At 38.1% G+C, this 15635-nt stretch overlaps 1 pseudogene; it reads left to right on the forward strand.

The window, feature by feature from the left end:
- The first annotated feature begins 427 nt into the window (after positions 1-427).
- LOC102439605 lies at positions 428-9233 on the forward strand (annotated as a pseudogene).
- The last annotated feature ends 6402 nt before the right edge of the window (positions 9234-15635 follow it).

Below are 15635 nucleotides of genomic sequence, written 5' to 3' on the forward strand. Positions count from 1 at the left end.
GAAGAGCCAGCATCACACCAGGTTCTCAGTGTCCCACTTAATCCTCATATCCTCTCATTTAAGTCTCATAATCATCTTAAGAAGCAGGCATTATTTGTGCTTTATTTTTTTCCCTGCAAATAGCTTTATTGTTCAATTTGGCCCAATGCATGGGAGAGGGCTCCAGGGTGGTTAAAAGAATGACTAGTAGTTTCAGGGAGAGGCTCAGGTAAAAGCCAGAGACACCAGGGGGGTGCAGGGGGGGTCTCTGAAAAGCCTCTTGGCTCCAAAGGCTCCTAGTCGTGCTTGAGGGCTGAGGCTTTCAAAGAGACACTTGCCCAGCCCAGCCTGGGGGCCCGCAACCTGCAGAGGTGAGTCAGGTGTCGCCCATCTTCTTGATGAGTTTCACCTCCTCATCCAGGAAGTGGTTCTCCAGGAAGTCACAGAGATGAGGGTCTGCACGGGTAGAACCCAAGGCATGCAGCTCCAAAAGGGCCTGGTTCAGGTTCTTCTCCAAGGCCAAGACGGCTTCCATGGCATCCTGAGTTTTGCCCACTCATCTTGGGAGGCTTCAGCATGTCCTGGCTCTCTGCGGCGGGGACTGGAGCTTGCACAGCGCACAGAGGTTGTGCAGCTCGAAGTCGGGGTCAACCTGGAGGGAAAAGGTCACCTCGGAGAGGTCCCTCCGCACGCAGTACACGGTGAGCAGCATGGCCCCGGCACAGGGCTGCGAGCGGCGGCTGGGGCCTGGCTGGGGCTGCGGGAAGACAGCACGGGGCTGCGCTGCATGCGAGCTCCACCAGGAGCTCCTTCCCTCCCTCACAAATGCTCAGCGACTCCCTCCCGCCCGCCCAGATGAGCAAGCAAGGCCTCTGCCACCACCTGCGACTCCTGCTGCCACCTGCCAGCCTGCCTCCCCAAGAAATATATTTAAGATGAAAGAACATTCCATTTCAAAAGCTTTTCACTTGATTTTAACTTTGCTCATTATTAACATAATTTAGATACAATGATCATTAAGCTATAATCTGCACATTGCCCAAAATATGTGAGTAAACATTTGAAATATAAATCATTAAATAAGATAACAGGATGATGATGATGGTGGTGGTGGTGGTGGTGGTGGTGGTGGTGATGAAGGCAGTTAAATGGGAAATCTCTGATGGTTGTGACTTCATCAAGTTTTCTAAGAGACAGAATTCACTCTAATGAAAGAACATTACCGATATATTCCACGGTCTTATGAAACATAATTCTCAGCATCAGGTCTAACTTGAAAGAACAACATCACGTAAAACTTCACCAAGAGGAAGTTACAAACAAAATATTTCTGATAATATATTTGCTATTTTTTACTGCATTATAAAATTAAGCACTGTGAATCAAACAAAAAGTACTTTGCTGGTATAGAATTTTTATATGAAATGCGTAAAACCTCTATATAAAAATACAGTATAGAAACTGTATTTAATATTTTAATAGCATCATTAGCAAGCAAACTTCTCTTCTCTGCTTATTCCATGTCCAGCTACTGTCAGTAATCTGAATCATTTTATTACAGAAGTTGCACTACATATGTACAAACATTTTCAAACACTACCCTAAATATGTATTTTGCTTTTACAAATTCACCTTTCTATGTCTATATTTTTTCTCCATCAAAGATCTAAGAAATTTATAGGTCTAATGTATTCGTTTTCATTTTTGTGCTGTATTCTATTGTGTCCGTATTCCATGATTTATTTGTCCATTTTATAACTAATGGGCATTTATATGATTCCTCAATTTCAGCATTTACATGACTCTTCAATTTCTGCTATTAAGAACAGTAGTAACATGCACATTTTTGCATGTATATTCTCTCACACATGTACGAATAATTCTCCAGTATAACAAGAAAAAGTACAATTAATGGGTCTTAGGATATGCATCTTCACCTTAAATGCATAATGCCATACTCTTGAACAAAGTTGTTTTACCAATACATACAAGTAATCCAAGAAATATAGTATGAAAATTCCTATTATTTCAGATCCTTTCCAATATTCAAAGCATCACAACATATTAACATATTTATATAACATATTATTAGACTTAACCTTTACAATTATTTTTCAATTCTAATTTCAAAATTCTCTTTAGTTAGAAAAATTTGTGTTTTTGCATTTTGGTAACTATAATTATATATACAGTTATTCATACTGCATTGTATCTTATTTATACATTTATTGATACTTCATTGTAGACTTTTATAACCATACTTCATCAGTTGTCAAATACTCTATTGTTACCAAAAACTGTTAATACACTGGAGACATGCCTTTTAGTCAAATATTATGTCATATCACTTTAAGAAAATATAACAACTTAAAGCGTGTTGTAGGGAAATGTTAGTGCTGTTTAAAAAATCCTGATATAAAGATATGCTGAAGGTTTTCAATAAGATATTGTCCCATAGAATACACAAGGTTTTTTCAAATTCTGTCTATAAAGTTAAACTGGTGATTTTCTTAGGGAATGTAAGTGCCACAGTAATCTCAAGGCGATCTGTCTTAGCTTGCTGTTTCCAAAAATTATAAGAAAAGAGTGGCCTGAGGGAAAGGTAGCTGACAATACTGTGACAAGCATCGTGATCTGATAGGTCTCTACCTTATTGAAGATCCAAATTGCAGTTAGAATAGAAATAATGTTAATGATGAAGAGGAGGAGGAACGTTGTCACCATTTTCATGGCCCTTCTATGGGCCTCTGTGCTTGAGTCCCTCAAACCCGTCAGGTTGAGCTGAATATTCTTGGTGTGTCTCACCAAGGACAGAAATAAAAGAAGCAAAGAGATCAGAGACGGGAAAAAGGGGATAATATAGGTCAAAGTAATAGGAAGAAGACATTTAGTATAGAACATTTCATTTGCCTCTAACTGCAAAGTCATATTTATTTCATGTACCCTGTACGTATTCAACCACAATTCACTAATAGCATCATGCATTAAGATATTGAGAGACAGTAGGAAGAAAGACCCCAGGAAAAGCAGAAGAACCACTCTGTTGACTCTCCCCTTCAGCCACATGAAAAAGGAGTGGGAGAAATTGGCTATCTTAAGGAAGTAGAAAATGCTGAGGCAGGTGGCAAACCAGATAGTGAGGTGATTAGTTAGTGCCCAAAGAATAGTAACCACCTTTGCTAGTTTACCAGTAGCATACAGATGTGGAGCTAGCCCCATTATAAATGAATCCAAGAGTATTACCAACAGTTGAATGATTCTGGCCAGAGCCAGGCTGGTGAGGATGAAATCAGCTGAGGAAACTTTCCCAGTCCTGAACCACTCGCTGCAGTTCACCAGTCCGATGAACCCATTTCCTAGCACTCCTAAGATGAGTATTCCTGTTGCCACAACCAGAAAGGAGGCCTTCATTTCAAATGACATCGTTATAAGAATGTTTCTAATGTTGTGCCTCAATGAAAGCTTTATAGTGAAACTGTTGCAGATGGACATCCATTTATGATGATTTCCATAAATATTTTCACCATAATTCCAGAAAATACTTCCAAAATTCTGCTTCGAGATACAGTTCCAGTGACCTTCACGAAAAAATAGTTCAATTCATTTGTATTATAAATCCAGTGCTAAACTAAACAGTTCTCTTAAGACACACACATTTCATGAATAGCTGTAGTATTCCTTATAGTCAGCTACTATATATACATAAGTGTTGATCACTTATCTAGACACCAGCTGCAAATTTTCATTTGTGCCACTGACTAAATGGATGAGGTAAAATATGTAAACATGCAAATCTGAGAGAGATTATTTTCCACCTATTTGTATTTATATCTCCTTGGCACATCCATCTAAATGCAAATATTTTAAATTATGAATAGTAATTTGTTGGGAGCAGCTATGGGGTCAAGCATTGGACTGACCTGTGGCAGGGCCACAAAAAAGGCCCTGCTTGGAGGGCAGAGCTTTCCTAGCATAATTTAGCTTGACCTTATAGTCCTCCCTTGTTCCTAGGTAGCTAATGGGCTCTGGGAGGTGCAGCAAGTGCTGCCAAAACAAGGTGAAACTCACAAGAACATTGTAAACATGTTGACCACTTCCTTGTTTTTCTTTGTGTGCTCTGACTATAAAATAAAGCTTGGGCTTGCAGGCTGTGCCATGTTTCCTGATCCAGGCTCAGTGATCAGACCTAGTCCCCGCTGTATTCTCTTGTCTGTCTTCTATAATCCTTCTCCGCCCCTCCTCAGGTTCACCGAACCCGGCCGTGCTGGTGCAGCGCAGTAATTGCTACAGGAAAAGCTTTTATATAATTCAGTTACTATTTGTTACTTATCAATAAGACCCTTGAACATATCAAGTATTTTTGTTGATGCAATTTAATTTACATAAATAATTTATTATAATTATTTCTAGTTCAAAGAAAACACCCAAGTCCTAGAACAAACAACTAAAAATAATCACAGAGAAATATTGTAGAAGCTAAATCAAAACTTATCAGCAAAGTATACCAGGAATACACACAAGGCAGCTACAAATGCTACAATGCAAAATCAATGATAGTTTTGTGAAGTCAGGAATATTTAGTAGGAACTTGAATCATTTAGAATTTTTGAAGAAATACAGAAACAAATTCAAGACTGATGTAAAGGTATATGAAGTTATCAGTGACATGAACAAGTATGACTCCCCTCTAAACAGAGGAACTTTTTTGTCTTACAATATCTTATTGGCTTTTCCATTGAAAGGTTTCTAAGTGCCCTCCAATATCCATGTCCTAAATGAAATGTCTTCATCTTTCTGGGCAATAGAGTGACTATGTTTTTCAGACTCCCTTACAGATGGTGTGGCAAAGTGAATAATGTTTATCAATGTTTTGTGAGTGAGAATTAATTCACCAGAGCACCATTTACAGGCTGACCCCTAAAATGTCCCACACACATGCTCCCCCATATAACCTTCTCCCTGCTCTCTGGAATGGCCATGATTCCAAGGCAATCTTGGAAGCTACATGTTTACGGTGGCATACTTGTCATCAGCCTTCTTCACTGGATAACAGCATGAAGCAGGCTCCTCAGACATATCAGGACTGTTTAAAAAGCAATAGGAAATTTAGATTATGTATGAGTCACTTTACGTTTTGGAGCCTATTGGTGACAGCTGTTCATTCACCCAGTCTAAGGCAGTAAGTGGAACTAAGCACATACAAATTTGTTAAGAGGCATTTGAATGGTGAAGAAAAAGAAACAGGAAATCTATGCCATCTGCAGTTTTTGTGATAGGTTTTGATTTCATTGGTTTTCCAGATCTAATGTGGTTTATTCATGTATTTATTTAGTATTTAGAATATCATTTTCTCCAACTATCCCATGGGCTGGGTTTTATGTCCCGGGGACTTTGCAAGAAACAGGAAAGACATCGTCCCACATTATAGTATTTATATTCTTCTGGGCAGACAAGTGGTAAAAAAACAAATGAATAAATCACATGTATGAAATATTTTCATTAAGTTATACATATTATGATGAAGATTTCATAGTACTAAGATTTTAGTTGTTAAACAAGGTTATACATTTCTTTATTACAATAAATTTGCTACCAAAGCTATGTCAACACTCTTTCAGTTTCATCATTTTGCACAAGATTATAATAAAAACAGATCTTGAGGACATTTTTAATAATGGTTATATGCACATCATAGATATCAATTTTTATGTGTGCATAAAGGTCATTGACTTATTTACTACAATTATATACTATACTTACGGTGAACATATATTTAAGACCAGAAAATTTTTACTCCTTTTCTGTGAAATTTAAAGGGAATGTTTACGTAGGAAGATGGAAAAGATAATTGACAGTTCAGAGACCCAAATATGGTGTAGGGTAAACTACATAAATTGACATTAGTTTTCTATTTTGTTGTTTTTGTGTTGTTGTTAATCTTAGCTGAAGATATTTTTCCATTAATTTTTAGATAGTGTGGAAGGATGGAAGGAAACAGAGAGCGAGAAACATCAATTTGAGAGAGACACATCAATTGGTTGCCTCCCGCATACACCCAGACCCAAGCAAGGCCAGGGAATGAGCCTGCAACCGAGGTACCAGCCTGCAACCTAGGTATGTGCCCTTGGGATCAGCATGCAATAAATGGTGCTGTCTCTCCAGTAACCAGGATTCACAAGTGCAGGAATCAAGGGGTGAAAATGTGTCACCACTCACTATTGCCCCTAGTAACCCAGTAGCAAAATGTATCCTCTTCCTATGACCTTATGTTCTGCTGGCCTGGAAGTCATTGTACAAAGTGAGGAGCTATTCTACCAGGGGATACAACAATGATCTTATCAAACTGGAAATAAGACTGCCATCTAGCCATTTTGTACTTCTTAGGTCTCTGAATCAATAGGAAAGAAGGGAGATACTGTGCTGTCTGGGGTATTTCACCTTGGTTACCAAGGGGAAATTGAACACCACACCTTTAGGTGTCCTACGATTCATATTGGAAACAATTTTTGGTTCATCTTCTATAAATCAGCTTCTATGGGAAAACAAAATAAAATACATACCAACAAGCACTTCAAGAAAGCATTTTCATTTTTATTAGTGTTAAGGAAATGTATCTACACCCTTCTTTTCTCAAAATTAGGTAAAAAATACATATATATTTATGGATTAGTCACCCTCCAGTACTTTGACAAAAACTGGACATTGATATCTCATGGTGAGATTTTCGTTGATGGCAGCCTGTCTATTGCTGTGCCATTACCATAGGTTTTCATTATAGGAAAAGTTAAGGAGCAGAATTTGATCTCAAAATATATTCAAGAACTCAGTTGCTGCCAAGGGGGGAGCCACAGCCATGCTCCTCCACTCCCCACCCCCCTCCCCAGACACACATACACACAGCTCATTTTATCTTCTGTCCTCACCCTGCTGCCCACAGGGGTTGAAGAGGGTCCACCACTTTTGCCAGAAGCAGGAGATACTGCTCATTCTCCTGGACCCCTGAGGTGGAGTCAAGACCAACCTGGGCCGCTTGAGGGTCCCATTCCAGGAGCAGGATTAGGAGTTCGAAGAGGATGAGGAGCTGGAAAAAAAGAGGAGGAGAAGGAGGAGGGGAGCCACTTCTCGCTGAGGCAAGAGGGGTGTGGGACAGAATCAGAGGATGAAGAAGAGCACTTGATTAATCTCTCTGAACTGACCCCATACGTCTCGTGTTTCATTTGCAAAGGTTACTTAACAGATGCAACTACAATTACAGAATGTCTTAGTACATGTTGTAAAAGCTGCATTGTAAGACATTTTTACTATAGCAACAGATGTCCAAAATGCAACATAGTAGTTCATCAGAAACAACCTCTTTATAATATAAAGTTGGACCGACAGTTACAAGACATAGTGTACAAATTAGTAATCAATCTAGAAGAAAGAGGGAAAAAAGCAAATGCATGAGTTTATAAAGAAAGTTATAGAAGTACCTCAACCTGCTTTTCCACAACCAGTCCCTTCAAGCAAAAGAAGATCTAAGAAAGCCTTAGAATCAGTGTTTCAGATTCCACCTGAACTTGATGTGTCTTTATTACTAGAACTAGAGGCCCCGTGCACAAAAATTTGTGCACTTGCGGGGGCAGGGGGATCCCTTATCCCGGCCTGTGCCCTCTTGCAATCTGTGACCCCTCGGGGGATGACCACCTGCTGGGTTAGGCCCTCTCCCTGGGGGATTGGGCCTAAGCTGGCAGTCAGACATCCCTCTTGCAGCCCGGTAGCCCTCGGGGGATGTCCACTTGCCAGCGGGGAGCAGACCTAAGCTGCAGTCGGACATCCTTAGCACTGCTGAGGAGGAAGGAGAGGCTCCCACCACCACCGCTGTACTGGCAGCCATCAGCCTGGTTTGTGGCTGAGCAGAGCTCCCCCTGTAAGATCACACTGACCACCAGGGGGCAGCTCCCGCATTGACCATCTGCCCCCTGGTGGTCATTGTGTGTCATAGTGACCAGTAATTCCTAGTCGTTCTGCTGTTAGGGTCAATTTTCATATTACCCTTTTATTATATAGGAGTGCCTGGCCAGCCTTGGTGAGGGGCTAATGGCTGTTTGCAGGCTGGCCACAGCCCCTTCAGTGTGAGGGTACCCCTGGGGTGCCTGGCCAGTCTGGGTGAGGGGCTGATGGCTGTTTGCAGGCTGGCCACAGCACCTTCAGGGTGGGGGTCCCCCCTGGGGTGTCTGGCCAGCCTGGGTGAGGGGCTGATGGCTGTTTTCAGGCTGGCCACAGCCCCTTCAGCATGGGGGTCCCCGCTGGGGTGCCTTGCCTATCTGGGTGAAGGGCTGAGGGCCGTTTTCAGGCTAGCTAAGCCACCCAGCAGGGACCCTCACCCCATGAGGGTGTGGCCAGCCTGGGTGAGGGGCTGATGGCTGTTTGCAGGCTGGCCACAACCCCCAGCCACCCAAGCTCTCAGTGGAGGCTGGCTGGAAGCAGGTATCTGGGATTTATTTCTCTTCCATAATTGAAACTTTGTTGCCATGTTAGAGGCCACAGCTGGCTCACGGCTGGCAGGAAGCTTGGCTTCCTCCATTGCCCAGGCAAACAAGCCTCCTGCTTGCTCCAGCTCCGTGGCTGTTCGCTGCCATCTTGGTTGGATTAATTTGCATATAGTTGCTCTTATAAGCTGGTGGGCGTGGCTTGGGTGTAGCGAAGGTACAGTCAATTAGCATCTTTGTCTTTTTTTTAAAAAAATATGTTTTATTGATTTTTTACAGAGAGGAAGGGGGAGAGATAGAGAGTTAGAAACATCGATGAGAGAGAAACATCGATCAGCTGCCTCTTGCACATCCCCTACTGGGGATGTGCCCGCAACCCAGGTACATGCCCTTGACCGGAATCGAACCTGGGAACCTTCAGTCCGCAGGCTGACGCTCTATCCACCTAGCCAAACCAGTTTTGGCATCTTTGTCTTTTATTAGTGTAGATTTATTGGTGCCAATGATGGCACAGGATATTTTAAGCGATTGGGAAAAAAGTTTGCCCAAGTTTCAGGAAAAGCATGTAGAAAAATTTGTGAGAAGAAAATGGATATTGATCTAGCTTGTCAGGTAGAAATCATTTGTGGTGATCACTTGTTGGAGCAAACTCTATGGGAAGTTTCATATTTAATAACGGATGCAGCAATGCAGGCTAATTGGACTAGACCAGATCTGATGGTCCATGGGCCTAACATAGATGGTCTTTACTCATTCATTCTGGTATTGAGGTTTTTCCCCTGAAAATTCCTTAAAGATTCTGAGAGTATCAGGAATAATGTGGCTTCTCAATGTTATTTTGCATCTCACTAAAGGGTGCATCTCACCAAATATATTTACCAAACGTAATTGCTGCCATTATTGCTGCCATTTTGTGCTATTTTCAGCACCAAGCGACATAATTATAAGTACGACTTGGAATGATAGAACGCGTCTGTTTTACTAGCGACTGTGTACAAAAAGCATAGATACCTCAGGAGAGAAATTTCAAAGTACTGAATTTTTAAAGTTCTTGTGATTTCAAATATTTTGATAATGATTTAGCTTCCTAATCTTTGATGTAAATCAGTTACTACTTTCTTCCTTAAGCCATGTCCTTTTCAGGTTGAAGGAGGAGGAGCTGTGGATCCTACTCTCTGGGATGGAATCAGTATGGCAGGAGAGAAGTATGCTTTTTAAATGAAGATTCAAAGCCAGACTTTGTTAAGCTGTACAGACTGTACCCTTCCGACAAAGACCCAAACTATCGACCACTTTTGTGTGTTGCCATCATATTTTGAACTTGGATCATTTTATATTTTTGCCAGCAACACTACTAAAAAGATGTCATTCACTTCTAAAAGGGATAAATTATCATTATCTGTGTGAAGAGACTGTGTCCTATATGATATATGTCCCATGCCATAGGCCTGCAGGCTAATAAACACTTCTTTAACATAAATATTTATATATATATTTTCAAATAACCAAAACTAAATGCATCATTTCAAGGGACACAATCCTATTTCATGAGTTATTTTTTTAGTAGTCATTTTACATTTACTCTACTTCTAATGTTAGAAATGGGTCTCTGTAGCTTAATTCCATAATTTTAAGATCATCCATGAATAATTTATCAAGTAATATATTTAAAATGAAAGAACATTCATTTCTAAAGTTAGTCACTTGATTTTAACTTTGCTAATTACTAAGATAACTTAGACACAATGATCATTAAGAAATAATTTACACATTGCCCAAACTATGTGTGTAAACATTTGAAATATAAATCATTAAATAAAGTAACAGGATGATTATAGTGATGATGATACGATGATGGAGGCAGCTAAATGGGAGATTTCTTACTGATAGTTGTGACTTCATCTAGTTTTCTAGAAACAGAATTCACTGTAATGAAAGAACATTACCGATATATTCCATGGCCTTATGATACATAATTCTCAGCATCAGGGCTAACTTGAAAGAACAACTTCACCTAAAACTTCATCAAGAGTAAGTTAAAAACATAATATTTCTGATAATGTATTTGCTATTTTTTACTGCATTATAAAATTAAAGCACTGTGAATGAAACAAATAAAACTTTGCTGTTATAGAATTTTCATATGGAATGCATATAACCGCTATTTAAAAATACAGTATATAAACTTTCTTTCGTGTTTTAATAGCATAATTAGCAAGCAAAATTCTCTCGTCTGCATATTACATGCTCAGCTATTGTCATTAATCTGAGTCATTTTATTACAGAAGTCAAAGTAGCACCATACATGTACAAACATACCCAAACACTAAGAAATTTATAGGTCTCACTTTTTCATTTTCATTTTTGTGTTGTATTCTATTGCCATGATTTATTTGTCCATTTATAACTAATGGGCATTTATATGATGCCTCAATTTGAGCACTTTCATGATTCCTCAATTTGAGTATTTACATGACTTCTCAATTTCAGCTATTAAGAACCATAGTAACATGCACATTTTTGCATAAATATTCTGTTACACATGTATGAAAAATTCTCCAATATAACAAGGATGAGTACAATTAATTGGTCTTAGAGTATGCATCTTCACCTTAAATGCATAATGCATTGCTCTTGAACAGAGTTGTCTTACCAGTGCATAATCCAAGAAAAATAGTATGAAAATTTTTATTATTTCAGATCTTTTCCGACATTAGAAGCATCACACTAATATTAACACTTTTATATTTATATAACATATTATTACATTTAACCTTTACAATTCTTTTTAGATCCTAATTTCAAATTTATCTTTAGTTAGAAAAACTTGTGTTTTTTTTTCCCATACAGTGACTGTAATTCTATGTACATTTATTCATACTGTGTAATATATCGTTTACACATTTATCTCTATTTCATTGTAGAGTTTTATAGCCATACTTCTTCAGGTCTAAAATACTCTACTGTTACCAAAAACTGTTAATACACTAGAGACATGCTGTTTAGTCAAATATTATGTCATATCACTTTAAGAAAATATAATTACTTTAATGCATGTTGTAGGAAAATTTTGGTGCTGTTTAACAAACCCTGATATAAAGAAATGCTGAAGGTTTCTATTAAGTTATTTTCCCATAGAATGCACAAGGTTATTTCAAATTCTGTCTATAAAGGCAAAGGTTTTCCTTTTCTCAGAGAATTTAAGTGCCACAGTGGCCTCAAGGCGATCTGTCTTAGCTTGCTGTTTCCAAAAATAATAAGAAAAGAGTGACCTGAGGGAAAGGTAGTTGAAATCACTAAGAAAAGCATCTTGACTTGATAGGTCTCTACCTTAGTGAAGATCCAAGTTGCTGTTAGAATAGAAATAATGTAAATGATGAAGAGGAGGAGGAACGTTGTCACCATTTTCATGGCCCTTCTATGGGCCTCTGTGCTTGAGTCCACCGAGCCCGTCAAGTTGAGCTGAAAATTCTTGGTGTGTCTCACCAAGGACAGAAATAAAAGAAGCAAAGAAATCAGGGACAGGAAAAAGGGGATAACATAGGTCAAACTAAGAAGAAGACTTTTGAGATAGAACATTTCATTTGCCTCTAACTGCAAAGTCAAATTTATTCCATGTACCCTGTAAGTATTCAGATCATTAACAGCATCATGCATTAAGAGGTTAAGAGACAGTAGGAAGAAAGACCCCAGGAAAAGCAAAAGAACCACCCTGTTGACTCTCCACTTCAGCCACATGAAAAAGGAGTGGGAGAAACTGGCGATCTTAAGGAAGTAGAAAATGCTGAGGCAGGTGGCAAACCAGATAGTTAGGTGGTTAGTTAGTGCCCAAAGAATACTAACGACCTTTGCTAGTTTACCAGTAGCATACAGATGTGGAGCTAGCCCCATTATAAATGAATCCAAGAGTATTACCAACAGTTGAATGATTCTGGCCAGAGCCAGGCTGGTGAGGATGAAATCAGCTGAGGAAACTTTCCCAGTCCTTAACCATTCGATGCAGTTCACCAGTCCGATGAATCCATTTCCTAGCACTCCTAAAATGAATATTCCTGTTGCCACAACCAGAAAGGAGGCCTTCATTTCAAATGACATCGTTATAAGAATGTTTCTAATGTTGTGCCTCAATGAAAGCTTTATAGTGAAACAGTTGCAGATGGACATCCATTTATGATGCTTTCCATAAAAATTTTTACCATAATTCCAGAAAGTACATCCAAAATTCTGCTTTGCAATACAGTTCCAGAGACCTTCGCAAAAGAATAATTCATTCCAATTGTATTGTAATTCCAGTGCTAAACTGATCAGTTCTGTTAAGACACACACATTTCATGAATACCTGTAGCATTCTTTACAGTCAGCTACTATATAAACATAAGTGTTGTCCACTTATCTAGACACCAGCTGCAAATTTCCATTTGTGCCACTGACTAAATGGATAAAGTAAAATACATAAACATGCAAATCTGAGGGAGATTATTTCCAACCAATTGTAATTATATCTCCTTGGAACATAAACCTAAATGCAAATATTTTAAATTTTGAATAGTAAGCTAGGAGGAAAGCTTTTATATAATTCTGTTATTGTTTGTTAGTTAATGATAAGACCCTTGTATATAGAAAGTATTTTTGTTGATGCAATTTAATTTACATAAATAATATATTGCAGTTATTTCTAGTTTAAAGACCACACCCAAGTCCCAGAACATAGAACTAAAAATAATCATGGAGAAATATTATTAAAGCTAAAGCAGAAGTTATAAGCAAAATATACCAGGAATATACATAAAGCAGCTACAAATGCTACAATGCAAAATTGACTATGGCTTTATGAAGACAGGAATATTAATGGGAACTTGAATTATTTAGAAGTTATGAAGAAATACAGAAGTAAATTCAAGACTGATGTAAGGGCATGTGAAATATTCAGTGACATGAACAAATATGACAACATTCTAAGCAGAGGAACTTTTTTTGTTTTACAGTATCTTATTTGCTTTTCAACTGAAAGGTTTCTAAGTGCTCTTCCATATTCGTGTTCTAAATCTACTTTCTGGGCAATAGAGTGACTATGTTTTTCAGACTCCCTTACAGATGGTGTGGCAACGTGAATGATGTGGATCAATGTTTTGCGAATGAAAATTAAGTGCACCATTTACAGGCCCACATCCAAATTACCTCCCACACATGCCCACCCATACATCTTTCTTCTCCCTGCTGTCGGCAATGACGTGATTCCATGGCAATCGTGGAAGCCACATGTGTAAGATGGCATGTTGTGATCAGCCTTCTTCCCTGGATAACAGCATAGAAGAGGCTCCTCAGACATATCAGGACTGTTTATAAAGCAATAGGAAATTTAGATTATGTATGAGTCACTGTATGTTTTGGAGCCTATTGACGACCGCTGTTCATTCACCCAGTCTAAGGCAGTAATTGGAACCGAGCACATGCAGATTAGTTAAGGAGCACTTGAATGGTGAAGAAACAGAACCAGGAAATCTATGCCACTTGCTGATTTTGTGATGGTTTTGATTTCATTGGTTTTCCAGGTCTAATGTGGTTTATTCATGTATTTATTTAATATTTAGAATATCATTTTCTCCAACTATCCCATGGGCTGGCTTTTATTTCCTGAAGACTTAGCAGGAACCAGGATAGACATCATCTGACATTATAATATTTATATTCTTCTGGGCAGACAAGTGGTAAAAAAACAAATGAATAAATCACATGTATGAAATATTTTCATTAAGTTATAGATGCGAGAGGGCACAGACCAGGCCAAGGGACCCCACTAGTGCATGATCGGGGCTGGGGAGGTCCGTGGGAGGGCTCCAGCACGTGTTTGGCCTGTCTTGCCCAGTCCCCATTGGCTGGACCCCAGCAGCCAGCTAACCTACTGGTCAGAGCATCTGCCCCCTGGGGGTCAGTGTGCATTATAGCTACTGGTTGAACAGTTGAACGGTCAAACAAACAGTCGGACACTTAGCATATTAGAATTTTATTATATAGGATGGGGCAGACAGATTATTAAAAACTTTGAATAAATCAGAAGTGGGAAATGTTTATATTGAGATACAGGTAATGTTAAAATTTCATAATGCTAAGATTTAATATAGACATGTAAATGCAGTTGTTAAACAAGGTCCTACATTTTTTTCTTATGATAGAACTCACAACCAAATATATTTCCACATACTGTCTATTTCACCATTTTCCATAAGATTATAATAAAAACAGATCTGAAGACTTTTTATAATTATTACATGGACATCATAGATATCAATTTTCATGTATGCAAACTTATGTACCATATTTATATACTACACTTACTTTGAGCATATATTTAAGATAGGTAAAATTTGAATATTTTCTCTGAAGTTTAAAAGGAATTCTTAAATAGAAAGATGGAGCAGATGATTCCAAATTCAGAGGCCCAAATATGGTGAATATGTAAACTAAATAAACTGATATAAGTTTTTGAATTAGAAAATGTCTTCTCAATTCAAAAATAATAGCATCAGTAAAAACATCATGATTATTTTGCTTTCTTCTTTATTACTATTATAGAACTTATTTATTTTCTAAGCTTTCACCTATTGTATTAAATCTAATACTCTATAGTACTATTTATTGTACATGAATATAAAATACATTCTAAATATGTTTGTCACTCTTTAATTTCATTACATGCATCTTTTCCTAAGAATTCTGGTTGTTTTCTATTAACCATGAAGTAAGAATTCATGATGTAATAATATCTATTTCAAGCATCTATCCTGAGTGTGTGATTTAGAATTGAATACCCTTACCAGCCCAAAGATTGGAGGTTCAAACAAAAAAATTTAAACTCACTGTGGTACATATGTGTGGTACTAATTACAAGGGAAAATAGCAATAATTCCCTGAGATGAGTTATCAGTCCTTAAAAATGCATAAATATAGATAATAAATTCTTTACTTGCAAGATGATAACACAATATGTATGTGAAGTATTCATAAATTTATAATTCTGAGCAATTTCTTACAATATTTTATAAAATTAGATTGCTTACCTGAAAAATATAATATGGCAATCTTATAATCTCTCTTGTATTTTTTATAAACATGCACACATATATATTTTTGTGATAAACTTAAGTACAAGTTTTTCTAGGTATACCTTACCCAATTCTATACACA

The sequence above is a fragment of the Myotis lucifugus genome, unplaced genomic scaffold, assembly GCF_000147115.1.
Source record: "Myotis lucifugus unplaced genomic scaffold, Myoluc2.0 scaffold_10, whole genome shotgun sequence".
Lineage (NCBI taxonomy): Eukaryota > Metazoa > Chordata > Mammalia > Chiroptera > Vespertilionidae > Myotis > Myotis lucifugus.